The sequence below is a fragment of the Neomonachus schauinslandi genome, chromosome 2, assembly GCF_002201575.2.
Source record: "Neomonachus schauinslandi chromosome 2, ASM220157v2, whole genome shotgun sequence".
Taxonomy (NCBI): domain Eukaryota; kingdom Metazoa; phylum Chordata; class Mammalia; order Carnivora; family Phocidae; genus Neomonachus; species Neomonachus schauinslandi.
The window spans coordinates 60799502-60814570 of NC_058404.1; the positions used below are offsets into that span (position 1 = coordinate 60799502).

A 15069-nucleotide genomic window follows, 5' to 3' on the forward strand; every position below is an offset into this window, starting at 1 on the left:
AAAACGCAATTAAAACAACAATGAAATACCACTACACACCTATTAGAATAGCCAAAATCTGGAACACTGACAAAGCTAATCGCTGGTGAGGATGTGGAGCAATAGGGATTTTCATTCATTGGTCATAAGAATGTAAAATGATAGAGCCAGTTTGGAAGATAGTTTGGTGGTTTCTTACAAAATTAAACTTACCTTACAATCCAGCAACCATTTTTCATTTTTCTTGGTATTTACCCAAAAGAGTTGAAAACTTATGTCCTCACAAAAATCTGCACATGGATGTTTAGAGAAGGTTTTTTTTTTTTTAATAATTGCCAAAACTTGGAAACAACTGAGATGCCCTTTAGTAGGTGAATGGATAAATAAACTATGGTACGTCCAGACAATGGAATATTATTTGGCACTAAAATAAGATGACCTATCAAGCCATGAAAAGACACGAAGGAAACTTAAATGCATATTGCCGAGTAAAAGAAGCCAGTCAAAAAGCCTACATACTGTATGATGCTAAATATATGACTTTCTGGAAAAGGTAAAACCATAAACACAATAAAAAGATCAGTGGCTTCCAGGAGTTAAAGGGGAGAGAGGAATGAATAGGCAAAGTGTGCATGATACACATTCGAAGTGTGCAAGACACACTGCTCTGCATGATACAACAACAATGGCTATATGTCATTATGCATTTGTCCAAATGATAGAATGTATTATACCATATTATACCAAGAATGAATCCTAATGTAAAATATGGAATTTGGGTGATAATAGTCATTGTACATTCATCAATTGTAACAAATGTATAATTCTGATAGAGGATGTTGATAATGAAAAGTTTATGCACAATGGGGAGTATTTGAGAAATCTCTGTACTTTCCACCCCATTCTACTGGAAACCTAATACTGCTCATAAAAAAATTAAAAAATAAATAAAAATTTAAAAAAATACACTCCAGGTCAGAAAGGACTGGCATGATATATTCAGCATGCAAACAGGAAAAATATGTAGTGAAGAATACTTTATCTAGCAAGGTTATCATTCAGAATAGAAGGAGAGATAAAGAATTTTCAGGACAAACAAAAACTAAGGGAATTTGTGAACACCAGAACAGCCCTGTAAGAAACATTAAAAGGGATCCTTTGAGCAGAGAGAGAGCCCAAAATAACAAAGGCCAGAAAGGAACAGACACAATCTACAGGAACAGTACAGGTAATACAATCGTACTAAATTCATATCTTTCAGTAATTACTCTGAATGTAAATGGACTAAATGCTCCAATCAAAACACAAGGGTATCAGAATGTATAAAAAATCAAGACCCATGGATAAGCAGCTTACAAGAGACTCATTTTAGACCCAAACACACCTCCAGATTGAGGATAAAATGGAGAGCCATTTATCATGCCAATGGATATCAAAAGAAAACTGGATTAGCCATCCTTATATCAGACAAACTAGATTTTTAAACCAAAGACTGTAATAAGAGATGAAGAACACTACATCATAATAAAAGGGTCTATACAATAAAAAGATTTAACAATTGTAAATATTTATGCCCCTAATTTGGGAGCAGCCAAATATATAAATCAGTTAATAACAAAATTAAAGAAACTCATGGATAATAATAATGGTAGGGGATTTTAACACCCACTCACAGCAATAGACAGATCATCTAAGCAGAAGATCAACAAAGATCTTCCTCAAAAACAAGGGCTTTGAATGACACACTGGACCAGATGGACTTAACAGATACAGTCAGAGCATTTCATCCTAAAGCAACAGAATACACATTCTTTTCGAGTGGACATGGAACATTCTCCAGAATAGAACACATACTTTAAAACTCAATGCTTTAAAACTTGAAGTCAACCACAAGAAAAAATTTGGAAGGACCACAAATGCAGGGCAGTTAAAGAACAACCTACTAAACAATGAATGGGTCAACCAGGAAATTAAAGAATTTAAAAAATGGATGGAAGCAAATGAAGATATGACAGTTCAGACTCTTTGGGATGTAACAAAGACAGTACTAAGAGGGAAATATATAGCAATACAGGCCTTCCTCAAGAAACAATATCAAATACACAACCTAACCTTACACCTAAAGGAGCTGGAAAAAGAACAGCAAATAAAGCCTAAATCTGGCAGAAGAAAAGAAATAATAAAGATTAGAGCAGAAATCAATGATATATAAAAAAAAGAACAACAACAATAAAAAACAACAACAGAACAGATCAATGAAACTAGGAGCTTGTTCTTTAAAAGAATTAATAAGATTGCTAAACCCCTAACCAGACTTCAAAAAGAAAAGAGAAATGACTTAAATAAATAAAATTATGAATGAAAGAGGAGAGATCACAAACAACACCAAAGAAATACAAAGAATTATAAGAAAATATTATGAGCAATTATATATTAACAAATTGGAAGAAATGGATGCATTCCTAGAAACATATAAACTACCAAAACTGAAACAGGAAGAAATAGAAAATTTGAAAAGATCCATAACCAGCAAGCTAATTGAAGCAGTAATCAAAAATCTCCCAACAAACAAGAGTCCAAGCCTGGATGGCTTCCCAGGGGAATCCCATCAAAGATTTAAAGAAGAATTAGTACCTATTCTTCCGAAACCATTTCAAAAAAGAGGATTTGGAAGGATAATTTCCAAACTCATTCTATGAGGCCAGCATTCCTTGATCACAAAACCAGACAATGACCCCACTAAAAGGAGAACTACAGACCAATATCCCTGATGAACATGGATGTAATTCTCAACAAGATACTAGCTAATACGATCCAACAGTACATTAAAAGGATTATTCACCAGGAGCAAGTGGGATTTATTTCTGGGCTGCAAAGGTAGTTCAATATCCACAAATCAATCCAGTGATACACCACATTAATAAAAGAAAGGACAAGAGCCATATGATCCTCTAAATAGATGCAGAAAAAGCATTTGACAAAATACAGCATTCTTTCTTGATAAAAACTCTCTGCTGTTTAGGAATTGAGGGAACATACCTCAATGCCATAAAAGCCATATATGAAAAACCCACAGCGAATATCATCCTCAATGGGAACAACTGAACACTCTTTCCGTAAGGTCAGGAACATGACAGGTTTGTCCACTCTTACCACTGTTGTTCAACACAGTATTGGAAATCCTAGCCTCAGCAGACAACCCAAAGAAATAAAAGGCATCCAAATCAGCAAAGAAGAGGTAAAACTTTCACTCTTTGCAGATGACATGAAGCTCAATGTAGAAAACCCCAAAAACTTCATCCCAAAATTGCTAGAACTGATACAGGACCTCAGCAAAGTATAAAATCATATGCACAGAAGTCAGTTGCATTTCTATAAACTAACAATGAAGCAGAAGAAAGAGAAATCAAGGAATTGATCCCATTTACAATTGCACCAAAAACCATGAGATACCAAGGAATAAAGCTAACCAAAGAGGTAAAAAATCTGTACTCTGAAAACTACAGAACATTTGTGAAAGAAATTGAAGAAAACACAAAGAAATGGGAAAACATCCCATGCTTATGGATTGGAAGAACAAATATTGTTAAAATGTCTATGCTACCTAAAGCAACTTACACATTCAATGCAATCCCTATCAAAATGCCATCAACATTTTCACAGAGCTGGAACAAATAATCCTAAAATTTGTATGGAACCAGAAAAGACCCCAAATAACCAAAGGAATGTTGAAAAGAAAACCACAGCTGGAGGCATCACAATTCCAGACTTCAAGCTGTATTTCAAAGCTGTAATCATCAAGACGGTATGGTACTGGCACAAAAACAGACACATAGATCTGTGGAACAGAATAAAGAACCCAGAAATGGACCCTCTACTAATCTTTGACAAAGCAGGAAAGAATATCCAATGTAAAAAGTCTCTTCCACAAATGGTTTTGGGAAAATTGGACAGCCACATACAGAAGAATAAAACTGGACCATTTCCTTACACCATACAGAAAGATAAACTCAAAATGGATGGAAGACCTAATGTGAGACAGGAACCCACCAAAATCCTAGGTGAGAACACAGGTAGCAACCTCTTTGACTTTGGCTGCAGCAACTTCTTATTAGACATGTCTCCAAAGGCAAGAGAAACAAAAGCTTAAAATGAACTATTGGGACTTCATCAAGATAAAAAGCTTTTGCACAGAAAAGGAAACAGTCAACAAAACTAAAGGCAACCTATGGAATGGGAGAAGATATTTGCAATGTCTTATCAGATAAATGGCTAGTATCCAAAATCTGTAAAGAACTTATCAAACTCAACCCCCAAAAAACCAAAAAAAAATCCATTCAAGAATGGGCAGAAAACATGAACAGACATTTCTCCAAAGAAGACACTCAAATGGTGTTGGGGTTAATGTAGAGCATGAAATCAGCCATAATACCTGGCTTGCTAAAATGTAACACAGAGGCTGCTGGGGGCAATGGAAGGTTTCAGAGAAGGACTTAGGCCTTTGGAATGCTGAGGCCTGCGTGACCACTGGAATGCTGTAGGGAGTTGCCTTCCCCAAAGCTTTCTTTGCCCAAACAGCCACACTGTGATCTAAGAGATGTATGCATTGGCCCTTAGGCTATGTTTAGCAGAACTGGTAGAACTCACAGATTAGCATATCGTATCTTTCCTGTAAACAGATCCTCCCAGTTCCAGCAAGACCCCTTGCCATACATCGAGTGCTTGAGAAACAGTGATAAGGATTTGTGATTATCCTGAAGGACCAACAAAAGCAGGAGCAAAGAAGAGCAAAGGGTCTTTGTCTGTGAGTGTTGACCCCCTTGCCTTCTTCTCTCTTTCACAGGAAAGTTTGGAGTAATCTTTAAATCCGTTGGTACAGGGATTGCTGGCAATTCCCGGCAAAATGGCTAACAGGAAAAAAAAATGCTCAACATCACTCGGCATCAGGGAAATACAAATCAAAACCACAATGAGATACCACCTCACACCAGTAGAATGGCGAAATTAACAACTCAGGAAACAACAGATGTTGGTGAGGATGTGGAGAAAAGGCAACCCTTCTAAACTGTTGGTGGGAATGCAAACTGGTGCAGGCACTCTGGAAAACAGTATGGAGTTTAAACTCAAGAAGTTAAAAATAGAGCTACCCTATGACCCAGCAACTGCAGTAGTAGGTATGTATCCAAAGGATACAGTGATTCAAAGGGGCACATGTACCCTAATGTTTATGGCAACAATGTCCACAATGGCCAAACTATCAAAAGAGCCCAGATGTTCATTAACAGATGAATGGATAAAGAAGAGGTCATATATATTCCATATATAATGAAATATTAATTAGCCATCAAAAAGAATGAAGTCTTGCCATTTGCAATGACATGGTTAGAACTAGAGGGTGTTATGCTAAGCAAAATAAGTTAGTCAGAGAAAGACAAATACCATACCATTTCACTCATGCAGAATTTAAGAAACAAAAGAGATGAACATAGGGGAAGGGAAGGAAAATAAAATAAGATGAAAATAGAGAGGGAGGCAAACCATAAGAAAGTCTTAACTATAGGAAACAAACTGAGGGTTGCTGGAGGGGAGGTCAGTGGGGGGAAGGGATAATTGTGTGAAGGCATTAAGGAGGACACTTGATGTAATGAGCACTGGGTCTTATATGTAACTGATTAATCAATAGATTCTACCCCTGAAATTAATAATACAGTATATGTTAACTAAATTGAATTTACATAAAGAATAAAAAAACAGAAACAAAAGCAAATACTCAAAATGTGTAAAATTTATGTAAATGTTCCAGATTAAGTAAAATTTATAGTCCTTAGTATCTCTAAAAACCATTTTCCAGATTGCAGTTATTATATTTTTGATGGTACTTATGTGTGGTTTTAAATTTTAATATATTTTCTTCCATCTTCCATTTATTTTGTGCCGAAATTAGTCTATAATTGTTAAAATATATTACTTCTTAATACTATCTCTTTATTGCATTAAAAGCAAACTTTAACAGCAGAGCCCATTTTGGGTAGGACTTTAGATTTTTTATTTAGGTATTAAAGGCAGAAAAATAGCTAACAATGTGTTTTCTGTATCCCTAAGGAAAAAAAAAATTCCACTATGTTAAATTATATGTTTTATAATTTTTATGACAGAACATTAAGAGGAAATTAATACTTAGCAAATAAAACTCATAATAATAAAAATTGGATCTTACCTATTTAAAAAATCCTACACAAAAAAATTGCTTGGAAGAAATGTGTAACTTTGTGACAGAGAAGCCAGTTGCACCAGTGATATATGAAGATAAATCTTAAAAGGGATGGTAAGTTTTTTATCTGATAATAAAAAGACGGTGGGTAATAAATCCTTATTATCTAATACATTGGTTTTCTATTGAGACCATTTTTAGAATAAAAGATTTTTATATTTCAGTAGATTGTATTTCAGTTAAATAATGACAAAAGAAATATGAATATATTAAATATTTTAGAAGTTTTTATAAATTGTATCTAAAATAAAAATAAAAGATAAAAATCAAATATCTTCAAAAGGAAATTTTGAAAAGAGGCTATTCTATGACATAGGAAAGAAATATATTTTGAATAGAAACAGTTGCTGCTAACAAATAATGAAACTAGTTTGGCATATTCAAGATCCAGTAAATGGGCCAATGTGAACAAAACAAAAGCATTACACATTTTTTCCTCCTTTCTGCAGAAGATGGACAGATAGGAGAATTACCTAGTAGAGTAAATTAGTAGAAACTGATGACTGATTAAAGTTAGGGGTTGAGAAAAATATAGGATTGAGTTCAAGCTTCAGCAATTGTGTAGATAATTTTTAAAATTAATTAGATAGGAAACAGAGAAAGGATAAATGGTTTTTGGAGAAAATATTATAAATATTGAAGGACAAGCAAAAGGGAGACCAGTGAGCAGTAAGATATATGGCCTGAGGTTCATATGAGTCGCAGAGAAATGGCATAGGAAGACCCAAGACTGACTAGAAAGGGCAAACACTGAAGAACTTCAGCATTTTCTGAAGGGGGAGAAATCAGAGAGGGAGACGAACCATGAGAGTCTATGGACCCCCCGGGGGAAACAAACTGAGGGTTTCAGAGGGGAGGGAGTTGGGGGATGGGATAAGAAGGTGATGGGTATTAAGGAGGGCATGTGTTGTGATGAGCACTGAGTGTTATACGCAACTAATGAATCATTGAACACTTACATCAAAAACTAATGATGTACTATACAGTGGCTAACTGAACATAATGAAAAAAAAAGAAAAAGAACTTCAACATTTAAGGGATAAGCACGGAAAAAAAAAAAAAAGATGAAATGGAGACTGAGAAGTCTGTCAGAGAAGTGGGAGCAAACTGAGGAGTGCATCCTCATCTGAGCCAAGAATTTCAGGAAGGAGCAATTAGAGGGTCAAATGCTGCTAAAAGTTCACGAAAGATGAAAAATGCCCACTATATTAAGCAAAGAGGAGATTTCATTGAAATCAGTGTCAGAAGACTGGTAGATGTAGAAACCAGAATGCAGTGAGTTGATGGGAAATTGGGAGGTGAAGAAAATAACAGTAAACAAAGGAATATGATTATGAAGAGAAGTTTAAATGGGTTGCAATTAAGTATAGGATCAGAGAAGGTTTTTAGTTTTGATAAGATTAAGTGAGGTAAGGTGAGTTAAGTTAAAATAAGGTAAAATGAGATAAAATTGCCTATACTTAAATGTATGGTACCAGTAGTAGGTGATACAAGGTACCAGTAAAATATTAAATAAAAAGAGAAAAGAAATAATTTATGAATTAATAGCCTGCATATGTGTGAAAAGATGGGATTCTAAACTCAAGTAAAGGAATGAACCAAAGCCAGTAAGAGGGACACCTCAATGGCTTAGAACCTGTAATCCATACTTATAAGATTTATGAGCTGTGTGACCTGGTTTAAATAATTTAATCTGCCTGTGTTCCAGTTTCTTTATTTGAAAAGTGAGTAAAATGATATTTACTTCAAAGGGTTTTTTGAAAGACCAAGTGGGCCAATACTTATAATGCATTCAAACCATGTCTGTTACATAGTAAACTTCCAAAATATTTTTATTGTTATTGTTATTACAATATTAAAACTGAAATAAAACAACATTAACAATTGAAAGGATAGTTGGGCATATATTTAGGATTGTGGGATTATACAAACCAGTAAGTATGTGAAACAAGATGTTTAACATCATTAGGGAAATGCAAATCAAAATCACAATGAGATTCCACCTCACACCTATAATAATGGTTACTATGAAATGGAAAATCAAAAATGTTTGGGAGGATGTGTAGAAATTGGAATCCTTATACACTGTTGATGGGTATATAAAATTATGCATCTGCAATGGAAAATAATATGGCAGTTCCCTCAAAAATATTAAAAAGAGAAGTACCTTATGATCTTGCAATTCCACTTCTGGGCATATATCCCAAAGAATTGAAAACAGAGTCTTGAACAGATATTTTGTACACCCATGTTTATAGAAGCATTAATCACAATAGCCAAAAGGTGGAAGCAAAACATGTTCCACAGTAGGTGATGAATAAACAAAAGGGCTATATACCTACAACTCAGCCTTAGAAAGGAAGAAAAATCTGACACATGCTACATCCTGAATGAATTTTGAAAATCCTGTGCTAAATGAAATGAGCCGGTATTCTATGATTCCACTTATATGAGATACCTGTAGTAGACAAATTCAGAGAGTCAGAAAATAGAATTGCAATTGCCAGAGACTGAGAAAGGTGGTAGTGGGGCATTACCATCTAATGGGTAGAGTTTTAGTTTTTCAAGATGAGAAGAAATTTGGAGATGGATGGTGGTGATAATTGCACAATAATGCAAGTGTACCAATATAACTGAACTGCACAATGGCTAAGACAGTAAATTTTATGTTGCATGTATTTTACCACAATTTTGAAAGTTTTTAAAAAGATTATAGCGTCTGTGGACAGCAGCAAGTTGTTAAAGTTCTAGTCCCGTGTATTCTATTACCTCTGTGAATTAAAAAAACAATCATCTCTTATGAATGAAGGCAGTAGTGTTGGATCAGAGGTTTGAAAAGCAGAGAGGTAAGCATTCTTCTATTAATTTTCTCATATTTGTATTCTTATTAAAATAAACTTGACTATAGATTCTTCTTTTGCATTAATACATATTTTAACTATAATATTTCATTTATAGGTGAGAAATAAGTTAGTGGAAAAACAACTTTATAACAGCTATTTCTTGCTCTATACTTTGGCCTATTGAGAACATTTGCATACTGATTCACCAACTTCAAATCAAATTAACCAAATGTCAACAAAGTTTACACTGTTTCCTGATGACCATCAATCCCAGACTTTCACAATTACCCAGAGCTACAATTCTTTATTAGGAAACCTCTCCTGTTAAATCCAAAAATCAAAAGCCTGAAACTTTTATCAGGTCTTAGCTACAGGAAGATCTATTTTCATCAACTACCCTGTGCTAACTATACCCTGGATGCCAATCTCTACACCACAGGGATTTACAGTCAGCAAAAGACATAGTCCATGCACTTAAAGCTGCTAAAATAAAAAATGAGGATTTTTGTCCTAAACCATTTAGGACTTAAACTTCTTAAATTGCACACCAATAACTTGAAATGAGACTGTTTCGTATTTATGTGAATCAGTTCTACTTAAAATGTAGGCAGTAGCTTTCCCAACAACATTTACTAGGTAATTTTTGCTTTCAGGACTCAGGTGTCTAAATGCCTATTGGTCCAAATGTGTTTTCCGCATATCAGGCATTGTCCACCCGTGTGCAATTTTCACCCTCATAAATGTGTACACCCGTAGGGCTCAGGCATGAATGATTGGATGGGGTGTCACAATATTTCTTTGGCTCATAAAGTGCACTGGGGATCCCATGGTGAAAGCCATAGGTAGAAAAGTTCTTTGTGTTACTGGCAGATATCCAGGTCCTGTGGTGGTTGGACAAACTATAATCACTCCCTATTGCTGTTCATAATTGTTCATTTTTTTTTCCTTTGGCATGAATGACAAAGAATATGCCATGAAAAATACTGTGTGTTTTTAAAAGAAAATTAAGTAAAATTCTATGATTAACAGCTGATCATAGGAATTGCTGACAAAACCTAAATAACAGTTAAACCAGGCCAGATTTTTCATCTACATCTACATGTGTATCATGGAAATGATTTTTTTAATTGCATTTTTACATACACTTTGTATTTCAGTTAGCAGTCAGTTATTTCCAAACAAATTATCTACTATTTCCTGAAGTCTAGAAGTTTAGGTAAGAATACAGAATTTTATTGTTAGTAATTGCTAAGAGGTACACTCAGATGGAATTTATTTTTCTCTTAATTCCAAAATAAAGATTTCAAATATTTGGTACTACATGTCTGTGCTATATAAGTAAGAGCGTTTTCATTACTTTCGCTGATGCTAGATATTTGACTGTTGAAATTGCTCAGAATTTGAGCTGGTGACCGGTGACAACTTTTATTTACTTGTTCTATTTCAGCTGAAGTAAAATTTCACTTGAACTTTGATAGTTGCCTTTCATGTTTTGTTAGTAGGATCTTTTTTGACCCCTCTGTAACTCACAGTGATGTGATTTTCTTTGAGACATTCTTTGTCATCACTATTGGTGTCATAAAGCAAACTTTTATCATGCGTCTATTCCCTTGCAAATGGTACTTCCATCTAAACAAGCTCATTGTCCTTTCCAATCCCTTCCCACTTATGGGTAAGGTGATCAGAGGATCCTGAACACCAGTGAATGAGCATTCAGATTTTGCATTCCACCTCCAGCACCTCTCTAGACTTGCTTCCCAGAGTCATTGCTTTACTAGATAGATACACCAGGCTCGCTATGGTAATCTGACAAACTCCTGAAGTTTCTCCTCTACCTACTGAAGTGATGGTAATTTAGATTTTATTTGCTTCTGAAATTTAGCTTTGTTTCCTACAATCTCCTTTCCTTAGCTCCATTTCTGCCCACCAGAGGGTGGCCTGGAATTGTTCCCTGTCCAGAACCTCTCAGTGAGTGACCTCTTCCAGGTCAGGACCTTTGATGCCTTGCTTGTTCCTAGGGATGGAATTAAGGCAATTATCTCCCTATATAAACATCCGTGATGAAATTCCTCAGGCAAACTCAGGTTCAACAAACATAAAACATAATTCTTTATAGAAAAAAGAAGGGCACAAGACATCAGGAAGGGTCATGGAGACAGGTATACTACACTCAGATGAAAGAAAAATTACATAGTTGTTTCATATAAGCACATGAGTGGATTATGGGAATGGAAGTAGAATGAGACCTCACATTCTAGGAATGCCAAAGTGACTACTTCAGATATGTAGCTCACTTTCCCATTATTATATATTAGCAAGTGATACTGTAGAAACCACTATGAAAAATAAACATTCACACAAAAGTTAGTATCAAGCAGAACATCTATGGCTGAGTAAGTGTATACATGCACTTTTATTGTTTGTACTTGTTTGTACATGTTGCATGCACAAACATTAGGAACTATATACATTGGGGTATTTAATTATTGCACAATGATTGAATCAGATGTCATTTCTTTATTAATACAGCTAAGGGCATTTATACCCACACACATACATGGATGTCATAGAGGATGGGTATATGAGAAATGGAAGTTGGGAGGAGGCAGGATGGGAAGTGAAGAAATAAATGAGTATAGGATGATCAAAATCATGAACTTAATGATATTAAGGAATACAGAGAAGGGGTGAGAAAGAAGAGAAAGATAAAAATGGAGAGAGGAGATGTAAAGAGAGAGATACACACATACTCATACTCACACACACAAAGAGGAAGAAAAACATATGAGGAAGAGTGAAAGAGACAGGAAGAAAGCAGAGGTAGATATTAAGGTGAAAAAGAGAAAGAGAAAAGATGATTTGCTACACGGGCCACTCTTCAGATGATCATAAGTCCCCCCTAGTTGGTTTTTGAAAATTAAAGTATTGATGCATGGTTGGGATATCAGCAAATAATTAATGATGTGGCTAATTTTGTGAATTTGACCATGCAGTGACTCTTAAGAACTCTACCTAATATTTTCCTTTTTACTTCACGTACTAAACAGAACTCACTACCCCTCTTTATTAAGATTGCAATGAACAAGTTTTCTATTGGAATAATGAAGACATTTGTTTGGACAATGAAGTGAGGCAGCATCTAAATACTTAGGTAGTTGCAAAGAACCACCTCACAAGTTGTATCACATGTTTTCTCTGTCTATAGAGCTTTGGGAAGGTTATAAATAACTTTGAAAGCAACAGAATTTAAGGGCTCAATTATGTCTCTTTACTTATGTCTATAAAATATGCACGAACATACCACATTCTGTGACCCTATTTATTTGAATTTGTATATATCTATGTACAAAATCCTATCAATTTTATTTCAAAAGTATTTGTGATATCCAGTCCAATATCTATATTCCTTCACTTCTCTACTGGATTAGTAAAACACTTCTCTGTCCTGATTATATGGTATTTTCCTTGTTTGCCTGTGTATTATCTGTCATCCCTCCTTAAGAATATGAACTCCAAGCAGGGGTCTATCTGTCCTGTTCACGATTTCCCCATCACCTAGAACTGTTCCTTGAACAGAGTATTTGTTTAATGCTGAAACAAAAAATCTTTCACTCGCTGACAGTTTCTGAAGTGATCCTCTTCAGTTCATTGTTACTGCAAATCTATCCCTAGTTATTTCTTTTCCATTTTATATTTTAATAAATTAAATATGACTCTGGAACTTTATGAAAATTATAGATTTTCTTTTTTCCCCTGTACTACCATGTTTTTACATACATACACTAGTCAATAAAAGTGAAAATATGTACTATCAGATATTGTTCTGATCATAAGTCATTAAGCAGAAATTTAAAATATTTCCTATTTAATAATAATTGTTGTTGCAAACACTGACCTTGAGTGCCATTTTACTACCCAAAGGTAAATTGTCTACTGTATTCTTTTTCTATTTTGTTGTTTTCCAATTATTTTATTTTTATTTATTTATTTTTATTATTCTAGAGCTAGTACTTTATTTGGAGTCCACACATCAAAATGTAACAAATAATTATACATCAGGATTGATAGGAATACCAAGTATTATTTCACAAGTGCCACTATGTGTTTCTTCTTCTCTGACACAATTGACACAGATCCAGGCTTGCCATGTTTGAGACGATTCACCTCCTTTAGTCGGCGAGCTTCCTTCATGATGTGCTGTTCCTGGATCTGGCTGTAGATAGATTTTGGTAGATGCCGGTGATGAGCAATGCATTTTATATGAGGATGATATTGACATTTCTCCTTCAACTTCTGGTTATAATCTTTGGCTGCTTTTTCTCGTGATGTGAGCACACCCAGTTTTTCAGAAGCATTAGCTTTCCATAGACGAATGTTCATTTCATCAGATCCACACATAATATATTTGCTGTTAGAAGTTCATTTTACACAGATAACATGTTTCATGTTCCCTGCATGTTCCCTGTTTCTACTTTTGTCTACAGGAAAGATACAAATAGATTTATCAAAACTAGCAGACACAAACTCTTTCCCAGTGGGAGAGTAATCCACATCAAACACTGCAGATACATGATCCATATGTACCATTACAGGAGTGTTCTGTGAATGTATATCAAAAGTATACAAGTTGGGCGCCTGGGTGGCTCAGTTGGTTGGGCGACTGCCTTCAGCTCGGGTCATGATCCCAGGGTCCTGGGATCGAGTCCCACATCCGGCTCCCGGCTCGGCGGGAAGCCTGCTTCTCCCTCTCCCAATCCCCCTGCTTGTGTTCCTGCTCTCGCTGTCTCTGTCTCTGTCAAATAAATAAATAAAATCTTTAAAAAAAAAAAAAAAAAGTATACAAGTTGTAATCTTCATTTGCTGCAGTAAAAATGAAAGCTTCCTTAGGGTTCCAACAAACTGTATTTGTTCTCATATCTAAGATGACCTTTTTCAGGGGAGTCGCTTTCCTCACATCATATAGTACTCTATTCCTGTCAGAAGCACAGCTTCCCAAGAGAAATGTTGCAATTGGGTTAAATTTAACACTACTTATATACTGTCGAATCCCCAGTCATTGAACATATAGGACTTGTTCTTTGTTCATCCTAAATGTCTACTTGCTGTCCACATGTGGCAAAAACAGCTTCTTTCCAGTAATGATCAATTCCCATATACACTGTTTTTCTTAATATTGTATGCAATGGTTCCTCCTCTTCTCCATAGCCTGGTCCATCCATTTTCCACTGCTTCACAGTTTTATCATCTCCAACAGTAAAAAAAGAAGTCCCACAAAAGCGAGTACATATTCCTCGTACAAAATCTTCATGTGCTTGTATTGTATGGATATATTTTCATTTAGTCAAGTTCCAAATTCTAACTTCTCCATCACATGCCCCAGAAACGACAGTAACCAGGATCTTTGGATGTTTTGCCAAGCAATTGACTCCATCTCAGTGACCATCCAGAGAAGCAAGGAATGATTTTGCAAATACCTGTTCCAGTTTGGTAGCATTTAAAGCTCTTACATATTCTTGTGAAAAGGATGTAAGATAGGATCATAGTTTCTTTGAACTCTTTGTTAGTCCAGCTCAGTTTCGCAGACATAGTTGTCCGGGTTCTGGCTCAGAATGTTCACCTTCATTTTGGCTTCTAGTTGTTCCTGACTCCCCAAGCCTTTCCTCTGAGTTTGGGTTACCCTTCCTAATTATTTTAAAGCTGATCACTTATCCTATCTCTCTTTCAATAGACCACACATTTCTTTATGTGTCTTCTAAATAGGTATTTTATTTTTTAAATTTTAAAGCCTCTTGCAAAATGGTAAAATGGAGGGTGAATTTTGTATTAACTGCAGTAGGATAAGCTGCTCACATTAACATATTGGGAAGTTATGACAAGATTATATATGTAATCTTATATATATGTAGATTAATTTTTTACATGCGACATATCACTATCTAATGATTAAGTACTATTACTTTGGAAAACAATGTTCTT

At 35.1% G+C, this 15069-nt stretch overlaps 1 pseudogene; it reads right to left on the reverse strand.

Moving 5' to 3' along the window:
- Window positions 1-13173: 13173 nt before the first annotated feature.
- On the reverse strand, window positions 13174-14716 carry LOC110588610 (annotated as a pseudogene).
- Window positions 14717-15069: the final 353 nt, after the last annotated feature.